This window comes from Lactuca sativa, chromosome 4 (assembly GCF_002870075.4).
Source record: "Lactuca sativa cultivar Salinas chromosome 4, Lsat_Salinas_v11, whole genome shotgun sequence".
NCBI classification, from domain to species: domain Eukaryota; kingdom Viridiplantae; phylum Streptophyta; class Magnoliopsida; order Asterales; family Asteraceae; genus Lactuca; species Lactuca sativa.
Genome location: NC_056626.2, coordinates 32,759,477 through 32,780,907, shown reverse-complemented (window position 1 = coordinate 32,780,907; position 21,431 = coordinate 32,759,477). Strand labels below are relative to the sequence as shown.

Sequence of the window (21,431 nt, the reverse complement as noted above, 5' to 3'; positions counted from 1 at the left end):
ACCTCTTATCTAAATTGGTCCAAAACTAAGGCCCAAAAACCATAATATAAAAAGCCTAATACTAGGTAGACTTCCCAAGCCACTAGTGGCTCGATTTGCTAAATTGAGCCCAATCCCTCTAATGGGCCTTACCCTAAGCCCAAACATATTCTTGGCCCAAATTATCAAACTTCTGATGGTCCACTAAGGCCTAAAGAACCAAAAATATATGGCCCAATCCGAGGCCCAAAACACGCAAAGCCCACTTCTGCTGACTTGGTGACTTTACATGACCTAAATAAACCCAATTGCCAAAAATGGTATTCTATTTCCATGAAAGTTATCTTAACTCATGCATGAACCCATTAAGACATCCAAGATAACTTTTCTGTCTTAAGGACTCATTTGCTTCATTATTATACACATGCAATATAAATGTATATATTTCATTTAAAAATTACATAATAACTAATAATAAAATATAATAATTATTTTTCGTAATAAACTATTCGCTAAAAAAAATATTTATCACTATTCTAATAAAAGAATAGTATTAATCTATTTTTCATATGTGTCGTCCTATTAGACATCCTAATTAATGTATATTTTATTATTCTTTTGCATTATGTCACCATAGTAGGTCTCCTAATTAATGAATGTTATTTGTTAACCTATTAATTTTTTCATTTCAAATTTCAAAATTACAATTTTTTCACTCTAATTATATTAAATTAATATCATTAGAATAAAAATTAAAATAAAATTAATATAAATTATAACGTGATATAATTTTACGTATTTATTTAAATTAACTTATAATTTTATATAACTAAAAAAATATCTATTAATTAATAATTTATTTAAAATAATTGATTAATTGTTTTGAATTTTTACTATTAAAATTTAATTTATTTTGTAATCGTGGTTACCACGGGTTATAAACTAATATATATATAAAATAAACCTAAACCTAGTATGAGCCGGTATTTATAAACATACTATTGACATTTATTTATTTATTTATTATTTTTTTTATAAAAGCCGGAAATTAAACATATTAATAAAACTATGGCTGTGTTATAAATGATTAAAAAAATGAATTAACATGTCGCTTTTCTAAGCTATCGTTTTGTAAGTCTTAATTTTGGAAATATTTTTATAAATAGCCGTTGGAAGTCGAAAGGGTTGCGTCGGTGTATATCGGCGATATAGATAGATGCGGTCTTCAGTCGTTTCGTTCTTCTCTCGATCTGGAAGACTATAGCCATATCCGCAATCCAAGAAATTATCAACATCTCTGTAAGTTTTCATTCTAATTGCTTTTCGCCTCTATATTTTATTCTATCCGAGTTCTATAGGTTTCCTTTTTCTTTCTGTAAATCCAGTTGTGAGATTTTCTTCTGTAAAACTAAAATTGACGTATGGAGAAGAAAGAATCGAACGTTGATGACCGTTTTAATTTCATTCTGTTTCGTCTCATTGGGGTTTCTATATTCTCTAGTATTCCATGTCTTCTTTGAGCGTTTTTTTTTTGTGTAAAATTTACCTGATGCATTGCAGATTATAAAAGATAAAAGAAGGAGATCGCCTTGTGTCTTCTATGCAGGCTGTTGAATTGCTCCTTTGTTGTCTGCAATTACAGTGATTTAACAAGAATTCAAACATCAGGTAGGGTTTCGATTCTACAACACTGTAATCACCTTTTTTTTTTTTTTTTTTTTTTTTTAACCTCGATTGAAGATTCATGTTGTCATCGTTTATCTCTTGTCAAACAAGAACCACAGTAGATTTTATTTCTCTAAACCTAGAATTAAATCTACTAAGCTTTTCCCTATTGTCTCATAAGTTGGTATGTTGTGATTGAATGCAATTTAGAACCAATGCATATGAACGCAGGGAATTTAGTTTTTATCCTTTCAAGACATTGTATGTTGAAAATCTAAGCCTTTAAGACTTTTAATATTATACTTTGAAATTTAGTTTGCTCTATTAAGAATTTAAGACTTAAGACATATATATAGTTTAACTTGTTTGATTTTGGTTACCAGTAAAGAGATTTAGTACTTTTAAATCTAAGTAACTAACCAAATCTATCATTATAATTTGAAATATAACTTATTAAGAGAGTGTAATTTTATCTTTTTCTTATTAAAACAGTATGCTTTGAATATTAAGTTATAATGTTATACTTTGTACATTTAATTTCTACTTAAGACATTGTTCTTTCAAATTGACCATTTACTTTCAAAGTATAATCTTTTTAGACTTTGTACTTTTATTGTTTCTACTCTAAAAGACTTTATTTTTGAAAATGTTAGAAATCATAGCATTGTACTTCCAATGTGTTACTTAAATATTTTTTTAAAGACATTGGGAACTTATTTTTTTTGTGTTTAAAACTCAGTATTTTGTAAATCTAACCATTAATAGGCTTATTCTTTCAAAATCTAACCATTTATGTTTGAGACCTTGTATTTTGAAAACCTAATTATTTTGTTGCCATGTATACAACACATTTAGCATTATGTTTATTTTTTATTTTTGTTTTTTTAACCTTTTCCTTTTTAAGATATTGTATTTTGAAAATCCAAACATATGTGATTTTGGTTACTAATTTTAGCACTATAAGTTCTGGTTCCTAATTTCTGTTATCATATATAAGTTTATAACATTATACTTCCAATTTTTTTTTATTATTAATGACAATGTAAATTTTTTTTTCTCTACTAAAACATTGTACTCAAAAAATCTAACCAGTTGTAGCATTATAATTATGACATTTTACTTTCATAATCTAACCTATTATCACATTGTACTTATATAGTTATATATGGTTTTCTATTAGGATTTTGCAATTTGAAAATCTAAATTTTAATTTCATTTTTTTTTCTCTTAGGACATTCTACTTTAATTTAGTTTTACTGTTATGACTTTGTAATTTGAAAACTTTAACTTATTTGATTTTACTTACCATTTACAACATAACTTTTACTTTTTTTTTTTGTATTAAGACATTGTAATTATAATTTTTTTCCATTAATACATTATATACTATATAAATTTAACTAATAACTGGCAATGAACTTTCCAATCATTACACTTTACAGCAAAGTTGCAAAATCCAACCCAATTAGAGACATTTATTTGTTTTTCATATCAATACACTTTAACATTTAATCATTACACCTTCATTTTTATTCTATTAAGACATTGTATTTTCTTTTGTTTTCTATTAAGATAGTAGGTGAAATTCAGCTTTTATTTCTTTTTAAGACATTGCATTTCTAAAATCTAATCATCTATAGCTTTATTCTAATCGAAATCTAATCTATTAAAACATTTTACTTTTAATATACTTTGAAAATCTATTCTGCTAACACATTCAATTTTGAAAATCTTAATTTTTTGTTATTTTTTTTATTTTGGTTTTAGTTATCATTTTACTTTCAATATTAAACAGCTGTTGACATTTTACTTTTGATAATTAAATATTTTTTCTTCTAAAAAATTAAATTTTAATTTGCTTATTTAAGTTTTTGTACTGTTTAAATATACAATATAGTATAATACTTTCATTCATAGCATTGCAGTTTCAATATCATTTTTTTCCTATTTTTTCTATTAAGACATTGTATTTTGATATTCTAACCAATGACGCATTTACACTACAAACATATTATAAGACATTGTACATTTATTGAGATGTATATTTAATATTTTTTTTCTAAGCATTTACACTATGAAGATCTAAATATGATTAGTTTTTCTTATCTTTTTCAACATTATATGATATACTTTCAAATTTTCTTTTAATAAGACATTACTTTTATTTTTTCTAATTGACGTTTAAATGGTAATAACCATGTATACTTTCTGTAACTTAGCTATTAAGACATTCTACTTTGAGAATTTAAACAATTATAGCATTATACATTCATATAATAACTTATTAAAGCATTGCACTTTTCCTATTAAGATATTGTAGTTTATAACCTAAACATATAGCATATGATACTTTCAATTTTTTTTTCCTATTAATTCATTTTACTCTGAAAAAACTAATCTATTGTAACATTATACTTTCAAAATATTATGTATCAAGACATTGCACTTTTATTTATCTTCCCAGATTGTATTTTGAATATCTAACCTATTAAGACTTTGTAATTTGAAATCATAGGCATGTTTGATTATGGTTACTGTTAATAGAAATGTACCTTTTTTTTTTCTCTAATCAAGATATTGTAATTTTAATTTTTTTTTTCTGTGATGACTTTAAAATCTTAATTTTTCATATAAAGGCATTGTACTATGATATATAATCTAATTAGCTATAGCATTTGACTTTCGATTAGTACATATACTTTTAAATTCTAACCTTTTTGAGTCTTATGCTTAACATTATAACATTTTACTTTCTGATAACATATTAAGACATTTTTTTTTTCTGTTATACTTTGAAATCCTAAATTTTCCTTTAGTTAAGTTATCAGTATAACATTTCACTTTCAGTTGTTTTCCCCTGTCATAGCATCTATTGTCAAAATCTAACCTATTAAGATAGTGTACTTTTTTTTTTAATAAACAATTTGAAAATCTTACCCAATAAGTCAATGTAATTTAAATTTTTAAATATGTTTTGTTTTGGTTTTTAATTATTGAGTTATGCTTTTGCTTTTTTCCCATGAAGAAATTGTTTTTGGTTACCAGTTATAACATTACACTTTTAATTTCTTTCCTACAAAAGAGTGTCGTTTCATATTTCTTTTTTGAAAACATTTTTCATACAAAAAAAGTCCTTGAACTTTTATTTGTACACCCAGGGCTCTGTAAACAAAAAGATACTAATCTATTACATATTATTTATTATTATTAACATACCAATGTATAACTTAAATATTTTTCTTTTAAAAACTGTACTTTTAATTTGTTTTTGCTCTTCAAACATTGTGTTTTGAAAATCTGACAAATTATAACATTGTTTTTTCAAAATCTAACCTCTTTGTTCTTTTATTGCACCTTGAAACAACTTAAAACTCTAGTTTTTTTTGGTCACATATATAGCAATTTTACTTTTAATTTCTTTTCCTTTTAAAATCAAACAAATTTTTTCCTATAAAGCAATGTATGTTTATTATTATACTCTGTATTAAGCCACTTTGATGATTCAACATATTAAGAAATTGCAGTTTGAAAATCTGAAGCTGTTTTTGCTTACTAAATTTACCATTCTTTCTTCTGTTTTTCCTATTAGACAGTTGTAAATATAATATTTTTTCTTATAAAGACATTGCAGTTTCAAAACCTATCTATTAACATTATTTTTTTTTTTTCAAATCTAACCTAAGGAATTATATTTTGAAAATCAAACCAAATAGAGCATTATAGTTTCACTTAAGGCATTGTTCTTTTACTTTTTTTTGCTACTAACAAATAAAATATTGTTCTTTGAAATATAAACTAGTTTGATTTTGGTTACCAGTTATAGCATTATACTTTTTTTCCCTATTAGGAAATTGTAATATGTTTCCTATTAAGATACTGTTCTTTAAATATATAAACCAATTATAACTTTATATATTCATCTATTAGGAAATTATAATATTTTGCTACTAACAAATAAGATATCTATCTTTTTAAGACATTGTCTAAACTTGTTTGATTTTGGTTACAGATTATAACATTTTATATTCTATTTTTCTATTAAGAGATTGTACTTTTAATAGTTTTTTTATTAAGTCAGTATACCTTTTAGCTCTCATATGTTCATCTTTTTTGTTACAAATTATAGTGTTGGAAACTCAATATTTTTCCTATTAAGACATTAAACCTTTATCTTTTCTGCATTAAGACATTGTATATTCTGATAATTGGTAGTTATAGTGTTAATCTTTCAAAATCCAACATTAAAATGTTGTATTTATATTTTTTTTATCAAGACCTTCCAATTAAAATCTGTACAAGTTTTGTTTTGGTTATCAAATAACAACATTATATTTATTTTTTCGATTAAGATTTTCTACTTTTAATAATTTTTCTACGGCATTTTACTTTAAAAGTTAACCACATATATCTTTTTTTACTTTTAATATTTTTCCTATTTAAGACATTGACATTGTAAAGGTAAAACATACCTTTTGACATTGCATTTTGAACATTTAGCATATTAAAACATTGTACTAATGGATTTTTTTTATATAAAGATATCATATTTTGAAAATTTAATAGCATTATACTTTTAAAATCCAACACATTAAAACATTATAGTATTAGTTTTTCTTCCTATCAAGACCTTGTACATTTATTTATTTTTTTCTTTAAGATATTGCATTTTCAAAATCTAACCATTTGTAGCTTTATTCTTTCAAAATTTAATCTATTAACATTTTACTATACTTTCAAAATCTTCTTTTTAAGAAATTGCTTTTTTAAGATCTGAATTTATTTGATTTGGTTACCATATGTCCATATATAACATTTTTAACTCTTAGTTTTTTTAACATTTTACTTATAAAATTTCCTTTTCAGATGCTAATTTGAAAATCAAATCATAGCATTATACTTCCAAAATTTAATGTATTAAGTCATTGTACTTTTACTTATTTGTCTATTAATACATTCTCAATCTATTTGTGTTCTATTTTGCTTAACATCTGTAGTAAATATACTTGAAATTTCTTCCCTATTAAGACATTCAATTTCTAATTGTTTTCTATTAAGACATTGTACTCAACATAATAAGACATTGTATTTTTAGTAATAAGTTGTACTTTAAATATCCAACCAATTATAACATTGTATTTTTCATTACCACATTTTACAGTCAATCTAATAGAACATTTTTTTTTTCTGTGGGGACATTTATTTTACTAATGAAAATCTGAATTTGTACTTTGAATTTTTATTTCTTATAAAGATACTGCCAATTTGATCAAGACATTGTACTTTGAAAATCTAACAGATTATAGCATCATACTCAATATTTTTCCCTACTAAGATATTCTTTTATTTCTTTTTTCTTATTAAGATTTATTAATAAAATCTAACCCACTGTTGACATTATGTTTTCAATTTATAACATATAAGACTTTGGACTTCCAACTTGTAACTATAATAAGTTCTATTAAAAAATTATACTTTGAAAATCAAACTTTTTAGACATTCGTTTTTATTGTTTTTAATCCAAAGACTTTATACTTTGAGAATCTGAACTTTGAATCTGGTTACCTCTTATATAATCATACTTCAATTATTTCGTGTTAAAACATTATACTTCAATTTTACTTTGGAAGTGTAAGTTTGTTTTTTCTGGTTACCAACCATTACATTACCTTTTTCCATTAAGAAGTTATACTTCAAAATACTGTACTTTTAAAATCTAAAATTATAAGATTTACTACTTTTGATTTTTTTCTCTTTAAGACATTACACTTAAAAAAATCTGATCTAATAGGACATTGTACTTTTAAAAACTAAATATGTATTTATTTTTGTTGCCACTATAAGGATGTTGGATGTATGGGAAAATGCTGGTAGGTGAATTTCATCTCTTTTTTTTTTTTTTTTTTAAAGACATTTTAATTTTAATGTACTTTGAATATTCTTTTTTGAAAATCTTAGATTGTTAGATTTTGGTTTACCATATCTAACATTTAGCTTCAAAATTTTTGAAAATCATTGTACTTTCGGTAATTTACCTATTAAGACGTATATTTTTTTTACCTAATTTTGTACTTTGATAACTTAAACATGTTTGATTTTGGTTACCACTTCTTGCATGTTTAAATTTTTTTTCCTTATAAAAACGTTGTACTATGAAAGATATGCCCAATAAGACAAACTTACTTTTATTTACTTTCCTATCAAGACAATCAAACTTTTTCCTACTAAGGTATTACCCTTTGAAATCTAACCTAATAAGACAAACTTACTTTAAAATCTAAAACATGTTCTTTTTTGGTTTACCATACTATTTAAATACACAATATAGTAGTAATCACTCAAAATTTTACATATTAACACATTGTACTGTTTAAATATACTATAATATTTCCATGTATAGCATTGCCAGTTTTAAAATCATTTTTTTCCTATTTTTTCTATTAAGATATTGTATTTTGATATTCTAACCAATGACACATTTACACTATGAACATATGTTAAGACATTGTACATTTATTGACATGTATATCTAATATTTTTCCTATTAAGACATTAAACTTTTATCTTTTCTGCATTAAGACATTGTATTTTCACATTGTTAAACTTATAAAATCTAACATTAAGATGTTGTACTTATATTTTTTTTATCAAGGCCTTCCACTTAAAATCTGTACAGGTTTTGTTTTGGTTATCAAACTACAATATTATATTTTTGATTTTTTCAATTAAGATTTTGTACTTTACAGCCTTTACTTTAAAAGGTAAACACATATATCCTTTTTTACTTTAAATATTTTTCCTATTTAAGACATTGACATTGTAAAGGTAAAATATACCTTTTTTTTTCATTTAAGACATTGCATTTTGAACATTTAGCATACTAATGTTTTTTTTTTTTCTATAAAGATATCATATTTTGAAAATTTATTAGCATTATACTTTTAAAATCCAACACATTAAAACATTATAGTATTAGTTTTTCTTCCTAACAAGACTTTGTACATTTATTTATTTATTTTCTTTAAGATATTGCTATTTCAAAATCTAACCATTTGTAGCTTTATTCTTTCAAAATTTATCTATTAACATTTTACTATACTTACAAAATCCTTTTTTTAAAGAAATTGTTTTTTTAGATCTGAATTTATTTGATTTGGTTACCATATGTCCATATATAACATTTAACTTTTAGCTTTTTTAACATTTTTCTCATTAAATTTTCCTTTTCAGACACTAATGATACTTTTTACTTTCTCAATCTCTATGTGTTCTATTTTGCTTAGCATCTGTAGTAAATATACTTGAAATTTCTTCCCTATTAAGACATTCAATTTCTAATTGTTTTCTATTAAGACATTGTACTTTGAAAAGCTAATTATATTTATACTTTCATTTATAAGACTGTACTTGCAAAACTTAACATAATAAGATATTGTATTTCTTATCATAATAAGATTATGTACTTTTTCATAGTTTTCTAATAAAATATTGTATTTTTTCTGTTGGGACATTTTACTTATAAAAATCTGAATTCGTTTTTTGTTTTGCTTATGAACTATAGCATTATTGTTTACTCCTATTAAAATATTGCACTTTAGTTATGACATTGCACTTTAAATTGTTATTTTTCCTATTAAGATGTTCTCTTATTTTTTTTCTTTTTAGTAGGATTTATATTAATAAAACCTAACCTCTGTTAACATTATATTTTCGATTTATAACAGATTCAAAGTGCAGATTATCAAAGTATAAAGTCTTTGGATTACAAACAATAAAAAAAATGTCTAAAAGGTTAGATGTTGAAAGTATGTTCAAATTGGAAGAACTCTATAAAATGGTTAGATTTTCAAAGTATAATGTCAACATTATAATACTATCATTTATAGCCTTATACATTCAAAATTGATCTTATTAAGACTATGGTATTTAAAAGTCCACTTGTTTGATTTTGGTCACCATTCATAATATTATATTTTCTGTTTATTAAGACGTTCTTCTCATAATTGTTTTCCTAATTGTACTTTGAAAATTTTAACTTTTATTTTACTTTCAGTTATCCATCATCCTATTGATCAGGTGAAACCCTAAACTTGTGTTTGATTTGCTTTATGCAATTTTCAAAATGGTGTGGACCAAAAAAGCAATCAGTTGAAAACCCTACTTGAGTTTTAAGAGAAAATTGTTCTTCTACGTTTCAGATGATTTATCTGTAAATTATTCCAACATGTTTATCTTAGTGAATTTTTGCATCTACTTGTGTGTTTTTTTTCCTCACATGTGTCTTTGTCTTCATTTTTGTATTTGATTTTTTCAGCCAATTCAGATGATGTGAAAAACTTAGATGTATGCTTATTCTCTCCTCTGTGTAGTTTATAAAACTATGTATGCTATGATTACTAACATTTTGTCATCAAGCTGCTACTATTGCTGAAGCAACTCATCTAGAAAGGATACTTCCTCAATTACATTCTAATATTTAACAAAAACAGAAAAACCAAAAAAAAAAGAAAGACCCTAGTTTTATTTTTGAAAGTTAACCTAATAAGACACACTTAGAAAGTTTTCCTATTAAGATATTATACTTTGAAAGTTTTAACTTGTTTAATTTTGGTTACCAATTATGTCATTATAAAGAACTTTAATACTTTTAAATCTAAGTATCTAAAGCAAATCTATCGTTATAAATTGAAACATAACTTATTAAGACATAACTTTGTAGTTTGTACATTTAACATTTACTCCTTTTATACATTGTACTTTTATTGTTTTTACTTTAAAGACTTTTTTTTTGTTTTTTTTTTGAAAATGTTAGTAATCATAGCATTGTACTTTTAGTAATAGCGTTCTAGTTTCATTATCTAACCTAAAAAAACATAGTTTTTTATTTTTTATTTTTTTGGAAAAAGTTGATTTTTTCCAACTAACTTTCATACACAGTTGTTGAACTATTTCTTTGTACTTTATATGCTTTATAGTATTATATCACATTCCAAAATGGTCACTAACCAATTTTTTAGTTACCAATGTGTTACTTAAACATTTTTTTAAGACATTGGGAACTTTTTTTTAGCTTTTAAAACGTAGTATTCTCTAAATCTAACAATTTATAGGTTTATTCTTTCAATATCTAACCCATTATTACTTTTTTCTTTTATTACACTTTCAAAATCTAATCTGTTTGCGACCATGTCTTTGAAAATCTAACCTTTTTGTTACCATGTCTTTGAAAATCTAACCTTTTTGTTACCATGTCTTTGAAAATCTAACCTGTTTCATGAGGATGATAGAACTGCTAGATGTTGTAGTAGTAAAGATAATGCAGGTATGTTAGATGCATATTATATGTTTGATGAAATGTCTAAATGAAAAAAATTAAATTGAATGTAACATTTGGAAATTTGAGTTAGGAATCAATATAGTTTTTTGATGTTACACTTACAAATCATATGTTTCTCATATTTCCTTTCACTATAAACTCCATTGTTTTTTTATATGATTATAGGGACAACTGTTGGTGCACCAAATACAACCACTTTAGGGCATATTGGATGAAATGTATTTGGACTGAAAAGGATGTGATACAGGTGACCTTCATGAATACCTTTTTTTTTTCCTATTAGGAGATTATTACATTTAAATTTAATTTTACTGTTATGACTTTGTAATTTGAAAACCTTAACTTATTTGATTTAATTGCCATTTACAGCATTATACTTTTACTTTTTATGTATTAAGAAGACATTGTAATTTTAATTTTTATCACATTAATACACTATATACTATATAAATTCAACTAATAACTGGCAATGAACTTACCAATTATATAACACTTTACTTGATTTTATTTACCATTTAATCAATACCCTTCATTTTTTCTATCAAGAAGACATATTGCATTTTTCTTTTGTTTTCTATTAAGATAGTAGGTTAAAATCATCTTTTATTTCTTTTAAGACATTGCATTTCTAAAATCTAATCATCTATTATAGCTTTATTCTAATCAAAATCTAATCTATTAACACATTTTACATTTATTATACTTTGAAAATCTATTCTACTAACACATTCAATTTTGAAAAACTCAGTTTTTAAATTTATTTTTGTTTGTTACCATATCTAATATTTTCCTTTTTTCCCATGGACATGGTACTTTCAAGATACAACCAATTATAGCATTATACTTTCAACTATATCATTTTTACTTTGAATATTAAACAGCTGTCGACATTTTACTTTTGATAATTAAATTTTTTTCCCATGAAAAAAATGTTAATTTCAATCCTATTAACATTGTAGATTGATTGTACTTTCAAAACCCAGATCTTAAACTTGTTTGATTTTGTTTTTGGTAATCAGTTATAACATTACACTTTTATTTTCTTTCCTACAGAAGACAGCAGTTTCATTTTTCTTTATGAAAAGCATTTTTCATACAAAAAGTCCTTAAACATTTTTTTTTTCCAAAAAAAGATCTTGAACTTTTATTTGTACACCCAGGGTTCTGTAAACAAAAAATATGGTCTAGGATCAAAATCTAAAATTTGAAACATTGTTATTTCAAAATCTCACCTCATTGTACTTTTATTGCACTTTGAAACGACTTAAAACTCATTGTAATTTTTTTTCTTGAAAGTTTATTTCGAAATTCCAACCGCTTGCCTTATATTATGAAAATCTTAACTTTTTAAAACTTCGTTTTTTTTTATTTTGAAAATATATTCGATGATTTTGTTTTTTGAAAATCTATTTTTAATTTTTGCCCATTAAGACATCATACTAATTTTTTCTACTAAGACAAATATACATTAACATTTTGTATTCTTTTTTTAAAACATCTTACTTTTTTTTTGTTATCGAGACAATAGACTTTGAAAACAAACCAGTTTTATACTTTGTTATACTTTTAAAATCAAACCATTTTTTCCTATAAAGACAATGTATGTTTATTATTATACTCTGTATTAAGCCACTTTGATAATTCAACATATTAAGACATTGCAGTTTGAAAATCTGAAGCTGTTTTTGCTTACTTAATTTACCATTCTTTCTTCTGTTTTTTCTATTAGACAGATGTAAATATAGTATTTTTTTTTATAAAGACATTGCATTTTCAAAACCTATCTAATAACATTATTATTTTTTTCAAATCTAACCTAAGGCATTATACTTTAGAAAGATCAAACCAAATAGAGCATCATAGTTTGTACTTTTACTTTTTTTGTTATTTACAAATAAAACATTAATCTTTGAATATATAAACCAATTATAACTTTATATATTCATCTATTAAGAAATTATAATAATTTGCTACTAACAAATAAGATATCTATCTTTTGAAGACATTATATTTTAAAAGTCTAAACTTGTTTGATTTTAGTTATAGATTATAACATTTTATATTCTATTTTTCTATTAAGAGATTGTACTTTTAATAGTTTTTGTATTAAGTCAGTATACCTTTTAGCTCTCATATGTTTATCTGTTTTGTTACTTAAATTGTGTACTTTGAAATTTTAAACTTGTTTTTGGTTACCAATTATAGTGTTGGAAACTCAATATTTTTTTTATCTAAAAAATTATACTTTTATCTTTCCTGTATTAAGACATTGTATTTTCTGATAATCAAAGTAGTTATAGTGTTAAACTTTCAAAATCTAACACTAAAATGTTGTGTATATATATATATATATATATATATATACATATATATATATACATATATATATATATATATATATATATATATATATATATATATATATATATATCAAGGCCTTCCACTTAAAATCTGTACAGGTTTTGTTATGGTTATCAAACTACAACATTATATTTTTGATTTTTTTTCTATAAAGATATCGTATTTTGAAAATTTAATAACATTATACTTTTAAAATCCAACACATCAACACATTGTACATTTATTTATTTAATTTCTTTAAGATATTGCATTTTCAAAATCTAACCATTTGTAGCTTTATTCTTTCAAAATTTAATCTATTAACATTTTACTATACTTGTAAAATCTTATTTTTAAGACATTTTTTTAATCTGAATTTATTTGATTTGGTTACCATATGTCCATATATAACATTTAACTTTTAGTTTTTTTAACATTTTACTTATAAAATTTTCCTTTTCATCTGTAGTTAATATACTTGAAATTTCTTCCCTATTAAGACATTGATTTGGGACATTTTTTTTTACTTATTAAAATCTGAATTTGTACATTGAATTGTTATTTCATATAAAGATACTGCCACTTTGATCAAGACATTGAACTTTGAAAATCTAACAGATTATAGCATCATACTCAATATTTTTCCTATTAAGATATTTTTTTTTTCTTATTAAGATTTATTAATAAAATCTAACCCACTGTTGACATTATGTTTTTGATTTATAACATATAAGACATTGGACTTCCAACTTTTTTTTTCCTATCAAGAAATTGTACCTATAATAAGTTCTATTAATAAATTATCCTTTGAAAATCTAACTTTTTAGACATTTTTTTTATTGTTTTCAATCCAAAGACTTTATACTTTGAGAATCTGAACTTTGAATCTGGTTACCTCTTATATATCAACATACTTAAATTATTTTGTGTTAAACCATTATACTTTATTTTTTCTTATTTAAATATGTTAAAAATTATCATTTATAGCCTTATAGTTTCAAATTAGATCTTATTAAGACTATGGTATATAAAAGTCTCTTTGTTTGATTTAGGTCACTATTCATAATATTATATTTTCTGTTTATTAAGACGTTCCTCTCATAATTGTTTTCCTAATTGTACTTTGAAAATTTTAACTTTTATTTTACTTTCAGTTATCCATCCTATTAATACGTTCTACTTTTATTTTATTTGCTATTAAGACATTATCCTTCTATTTTACATTTCTATTAAGACATTAATTAATAGTCTCCTTTTATTTTCTACGTTTCAGATGATTTATCTCTAATTATATGAGCATTATGAATTTACCATATACTGTTATGATCAACTGATGCATAGGTTAATATTAGAATGTACTGTATGTAAACGAAAAAAAGACCCTAGTTGTATGTAATCTTATCTTTTTCTTACTAAAACAATATACTTTGAATACTTAGTTATAACATTATACTTTGTACATTTAGATTCTATTTAAGACATTGTTATTTCAAATTTAACATTTACTCCTTTTTCACATTTTACTTTTATTGTTTTTACAATAAAGACTCTTTTTTTTTGTTTTTTGAAAATGTTAGTAATCATAGCATTGTACTCGTAGTAATAGCCTTATAATTTCATTATCTAACCTATAAAAACTTTGTTTTTTTATTTTTTTGGAAAAAGTTGAATTTTTCAAACTAACCTTCGTACACAGTTCCTAACTTATTTCTTTGTACTTTATATGCTTTATAGTATTTTATCACATTCCAAAATGGTCACTAAGCAATTTTTTAGTTACCAATATGTTACTTAAACATTTTTTTTTTAAAACATTGGGAACCTATTTTTTAGCTTTTAAAATTTAGTATTTTCTAAATCTAACCATTTATAGGCTTATTCTTTCAATAGCTAACCTATTAATACTTTTTTCTTTTATTATGCTTTCAAAAGGTAATCTGTTTGAAAGCCTAACTTTTTTGTTACCATGTATAATATTTTAATTTCTTTTTTCTTTTTTCTTTTCAAGACATTAAAAATTGGGGTTTAAAAATCTGAAGTTGTTTTTGGTTACTAGTTATACAAATTACACCTTCCTCTATTCTTTGTTATCAAGATATTGTAATTTTAATTATTTTTTTCTGATGAAGTCATATTAGTTTTAAAACTTAACTAATAATAGCATTATTATTACAAATCCAACCTGTTTGATTTTTTTCGTATTGATTCAGGCTACTTTAAAAAATCCAACCAATTATAGCATTTTGCTTTCAAAGGAGAAAAGTATTATAACTATTACGTATTGATTCAATCGCATTTCCAACATGTTTTTGGTTTGCAATTAAGGCAAATAGCTTTTAACTTTTTTGTATAAAGCATTGTATTTCTTGATAATCAAAGGAGTTATAGCTATAAGTAAAATATGCTATAACAAAAAATATAGTGCACTTTGATTAAAACATTTGTACTTTCAAAATATAACAAAATATATTTCAAAATCCATTCTGTTAAGATATAGTATAATCAAAATTTTCCCTGCTAAGGCATTACCCTTTGAAATATAAAACATGTTCTATTTTGGTTTACCATGAAGGACATGGTACTTTCAAGATACATTATATACTTTTAATAATTAAATTTATTTCCTGCTAAAAAGTCACTCTTTTAATGTTCTTATTTAAGTTTTTGTACTATTTAAATACACAAACATATTTTAAGACATTGTACATTTATTGATATGTATATTTAATATTTTTTTCCAAGTGTTTGCACTATGAAGTTCTAACATGTTTAGTTTTTCTTATCATTTTTAACATTATACTTTAAAATTTTCTTTTAATATGACATTACTTTTATTTTTTCTACTTTGATAATTTAAGCAATTATAGCGTTATACTTTCGTATAATAACTTTTTAAAGCATCACATTTTTTCTATTAAGTTGTAGTTTATAATCTAAACATAGTTTTTGATTTCGGTTACCATATATACCATCGTATTCTTTGCCTTTTTTTTTTTTTTTCTCTTAAGACATTTTTGCCTATAATTTTAAAATCTGAACTTTTAAGGTTTTAGTTACCAATGTAAAACTTAAATAATTTTACTTTTAAGACATTTTACTTTAAATTACTAACATTAAGAGATTGTTCTTTAAAAATTTAAACCAATTAAAACATTATATATTCATCTATAGCATTGCACCCTCATATTCTAACTTTTTAAGACATTGTATCTTAAAAATCTTAACTTTTTTTTTATTTTTTATTTTTTTTTAAATTTGGTTACCAATTATAACATTTTATGTCGATTACTTTCTATTGTTTTCATATCAAGTCAGTATACCTTTTCACTCTCGTATGTTTATTTTTTTTTGTTTTGGTCATCAAAGTACAACTTTATAGTTTCAATTTTTTCGATTAAGATTTTGTATCTTTAATAGTTTTCCTACAACATTGTACTTTAAAATATAACCAACCACATATATTCTTCTACTTCTAATATTTTTCCTATTTAAGACATTGACATTGTAAAGGTAAAACATTCATTTTTTTTATTCATTTAAGACAATGCACTTTGAAAACTTAGCATATTAAACGTTGTATTAATGTTTTTTTTTTTTCATTTTAAGACATTGTTGGTCTATATGTGTTCTATGTTGCTTAGCATCCATAGTATACTTGAAGTCTAGTTGTTTTCTATTAAGATGATGTACTTTTTCATAGTTTTCTAATAAAACATTGTATTTTAGTAATACATTGTACTTTGAAAATCCAACTATTTGTAACCTTGTATTTTTCATTACAACATTTTACACTCAAAATCTAATAGAACATTCTATTTTTTTCAGTTAGGACATTTTTATGTATGAAAATCTGAATTTGTTTTGTTTTGCTTATGAAACTATAACATTCTACTTTGAATTGTTATAATCTATTAAGACATTGTATTTTGAAAATGTAACAGATTATAGCAGTATACCATCAATATTTTTCATATTAAGGTATTCTTTTATTTTTTTTCTTCTTATTAATATGTACTTATAAAATCTATAATATGTTGTATTAAAACATTTTTTTATTTCTTTATTTTTGTTACTTAGTATAGCTATATACTTTTACTTTTTTTTACCCATTAAAACATTTTTCTTTTATTAAAACATTTTTTTATTTCTTTGTTTTTGTTACTTAATATAGCTATATACTTTTACTTTTTTTTTTCCCCATTAAAACATTTTTCTTTTTTTACCCTTTTAGGACTCATTATAATTTGAAAATCAAACCAATTTTAGTGTTATACTTTTAGAGCTTTAGTTACGTTTTTAAAGTCAAACCACTTTTTTCATAATAAGACATTGCACTTTTCAGTATATTAAAACATTTTTCTTTTTTTACCCTTTTAGGACTCATTATAAGTTGTTTTTCTTTACTAATTGTACCATTATACTTTTCTTTGTTCTTTTTCCTATTAAGACATTGTAATAGTCTTAATATTTCAAGACTATATAGCATTTAGATACTATTTTTTTTTTCTATCAGCACAATGCACTTTTACTTATTTTTTTTTCCAATTAAGTTATTGTACATTGAAAGTCATATCATTTTCAATATCTTACTTATTAAGACATTAAAGTTCTAAACATCTATAACATTGTATACTATTCATTTATAGCATTTACTCCCGTAATCTAACATATTAAGACATTGCACCTTTATTTTTTCCAACATTACACTTTCAAAAATTGAACCTGTTCGATTTTAGTTAAATATATTATAACATTTATATATTCTATTTTTTTAATTCAGACATTGTACTTGACTGTGGATTCATAATTGAAGTATTTTATCCTATTAAGTTACAACACTTTGATTAAGACATTGTGCTTTGAATCGTTTTCTCCAATTAAAAAGATATTGCACTTTGATTATGGGAAAAACTGGTTATAGCCTTATTCTTATTAAGACATTTTAATTTTAATTTGTTTTTTCTTTTAAAACGTTTTTGAAAATCTAACCTGTAATAATATCATTGTTCTTTCAAAATCTGATCTACTAAAACTTTCCTTTTACCATTAAGACAGATTACATAGCATTATTGTTTCTTCTGTTTTTAGCTTTTTCTCCTTTAAGACAAGTGGACTCGAAATATTTTGACTTGTTTAAGTTTGGTTATTAACTCTAATTTTTTCCATTAAGATATTTTACTTTTATTTTTATTTTTTAATTTCTATAAGTCATTTTGCTTTGAAAACCAAACTTATTTTCACATTATCATTTAAATCTTTTTTGTAAGGCAATTGTAGTTTTTTTTTTCTTACAAGACTTTGTACTCTGAAAACCTCACCATCTGTTGCCTTATTCTTTCTTTCAAAACTTAACATCTGAAATTTTAGTATTTTTTCTATTAAGGTGTTATTTTATAATCTAACTAGCATTATAATTTTAGTTAGTTTAAACAACAAAGACATTGTAATAACTGTTTATCATATTATGACATTGTAATCAAGAATACGACTCTTGTGGTAAGCTTCTCTTCATAATTACAGTTTCTTGATGAAATATTTCCAGCCCTTGTTATGATTATAAATTTACAGTGTTCTTTTTGCAATTCCTTACTTAAAAATATCATTTTTTTTTCATGGATTTGAATTTTCAGTTGTTCAAAAGTCTTTGGTTTTTATTTTCAAAATTCAAGAACTTTTTAAACCAAGTTTCAAGAATAGTAGAAATAGAAGAAATGTTTATTTTGTGAAAATAAAGAAAACAACAATGGTTGGGTGTAGACCTTATCTTTTCAGGTTCTTGCATACATTTTTACTTTGTTTTACCTGAGATAACTGATTTACTGATGAAGATGATGGTTGAGTTTGTTATATACACAAAGCTTTCCAACAAACTACAGGCTTTTTAAGAAAGGTAGTAACAAAGTGATTTTGAATATTTTTTAAGATTTAAGACTTAAATTGATAAGGTTTAAGGATGGTTACTTGGTGTTTAATAATGAAGGTGAAGGAAATGAGGATTCGGTTAAAAAGAAAATAATTTATTTTTTTGATAGATTGTCGGAAATTTACTTGATCTGAAAGGGTCTAGAATGCATTTTTGTTACTGGGGTTATTCATTTGAAGATGTCTGGGAGATTGAAGGTCTCATTATAAGAGGGTATTTTGGTCAAAATGATATTTTTTGGGATATGTCAGTTTTTACAGGTTTGTTCTCATTATAAGAGGGGTATCATGTGATTTAAGGTCGGTCTTTTTTGAAGCAAAAGACAGTTTTTATGGAATTATGGTATGTATGTGTTATACTAACATTTTTTTAAAAACAATAAATGGTTTGTAGAAAAATGATGAATTTTTTTATTTTTTGGTTTATATATTATTATTGCAACCTTTGTCCCCCAAAAATGGTGAATTCTGCTATTTCGACAACTATTTATTTAATTTATTATTCTTTTGAGGTACTTTTAGCCAATTGGAAAATATCAAAAAACTGGGATGTTGGTTAGATTTTGATGTTTATAAACTCTTTAATAAATTAAATTGAATAAATCATATATTATTATTATTATTATAAATAGTTGGTGATGTTTGTTTCATGATTTCTCTGTAGGATCTTGTGTTGGCCATAACTCAGTCTTACCCATTGTTGTGATTACATGATTTTGTTTGGTAAAAAACTATAGTGAATAAGAATATGTTCATTTGGCCATATAGCAGTATAGTTTCATTTCATTATCTATTTTTTTTTTTTTTTTTTTAATTTGATCCTGATTTTTAGATTTCATATTGATTTTGATCACAAGAACCCAGAAATAAGAACAAAATTGGTATATAACCTTAAAATAAGGATCAAAATTCGAAACGATGAGCATTGAAAAATATCAATTTAGAACTAAACACGGTTAAAACTATAAAAAAACTAGGGCCATTTTTGTACTTCAATATTTTTTCTATTTTTATTTTTTATGTTAATGTATTATTATTATATTATTTTACTTTAAAATTTTAAATAAAACAATGTTTATTCCATCATTGATTGTCTATGTTTTTTTTTCAATTTATATGATTATATCTCCTTATACAACATAATTATTTTATAATTAATCTAGACATAAAGAATGTTGCATATATCTTTTAAACACATTGCAAATGTATTATAAACTAGTTTCATAATATAAGATGTTATAGGTGTTATAATGGACGACACAATGTGAGCATCAGATAGGCCTAAATTAAATAAATGAATTATGTTAGACTTTAAAAATTAACGACATGTAGGATTCGATATAATTTTATCTTTTGAAATCTACCGTAAAGTTGTAATGAGAATCTAACAAAAGTAGTGACATGTTGAGTACAATTAAAGAAAGATATATATGATGCCAAAATGTGTGGTGTAAAAATTTCAAAATGTCTAGAGTGTACGATATCAGGAATGTACATTTTGAAATTCTTTTATGTCAAAAATTTAATGATATTTTATTTATAAAAGAGATTAATTTTGGTAATGGGGTTGTTTGTAAGGGCAACACTTTTTTGCTACAAAATGAGTTGAAAAAGGATGTAATTGCCAAAAAAGAAGAAATTATGGAGCACACTTCCAATCCTCGCGCACTAGATAAATGAATGTATGGCAGGAGGATGCAATAATGATTGAAGTGAAGGCGATAAATGGGTTAAAAAAGAGAGAATAAAAATCATGTTAGACATTCTACATAACACCACGCTATATATTAGCTTTACTTTTTAGGTGAATGATGGTAATTAACATCATATAATTATTAATTACTTTATTTTTTAAATCCTCATCACAATATAATTATTATTTGACTAACTTTTATTATTAATTCATTATTACATAATCTATAAATCATTATTATTTAATAATTACATTTTTTACTAACTTAATTAATATTAATAATTTTATATTTATTTTTTATTAAGATACAACAATAAAAGTTCAATACATTTTATTTTTTGTTAGAAGTAAACCACAAACATCTATAAAAAATGAGAAGGTTTATTGTTGCATGGGAAAAAATTATATTTTTAAAGAAAATCAATAAATATATTGTATGACATATCTTTAATAATTAGACTAAAAAAAGTCAAAAGTTATGTAACTTAATAGCAAAAA

At 23.5% G+C, this 21,431-nt stretch overlaps 1 long non-coding RNA gene across 3 annotated transcripts; it reads left to right on the top strand.

Moving 5' to 3' along the window:
* The first annotated feature begins 1,119 nt into the window (after window positions 1-1,119).
* LOC111896431 (uncharacterized) lies at window positions 1,120-21,094 on the top strand. Of its 3 annotated transcripts, none has more exons than XR_002851896.3 (4): window positions 1,120-1,278; window positions 1,540-1,647; window positions 11,144-11,225; window positions 19,905-21,094. It is a non-coding gene; the product is annotated as an uncharacterized LOC111896431 (long non-coding RNA). The 3 variants fall into 3 exon arrangements; XR_006190170.2 differs by lacking the exon at window positions 19,905-21,094 and adding an exon at window positions 19,351-19,654; XR_002851895.3 differs by lacking the exon at window positions 19,905-21,094 and having other exon boundaries at window positions 11,144-11,520.
* Window positions 21,095-21,431: the final 337 nt, after the last annotated feature.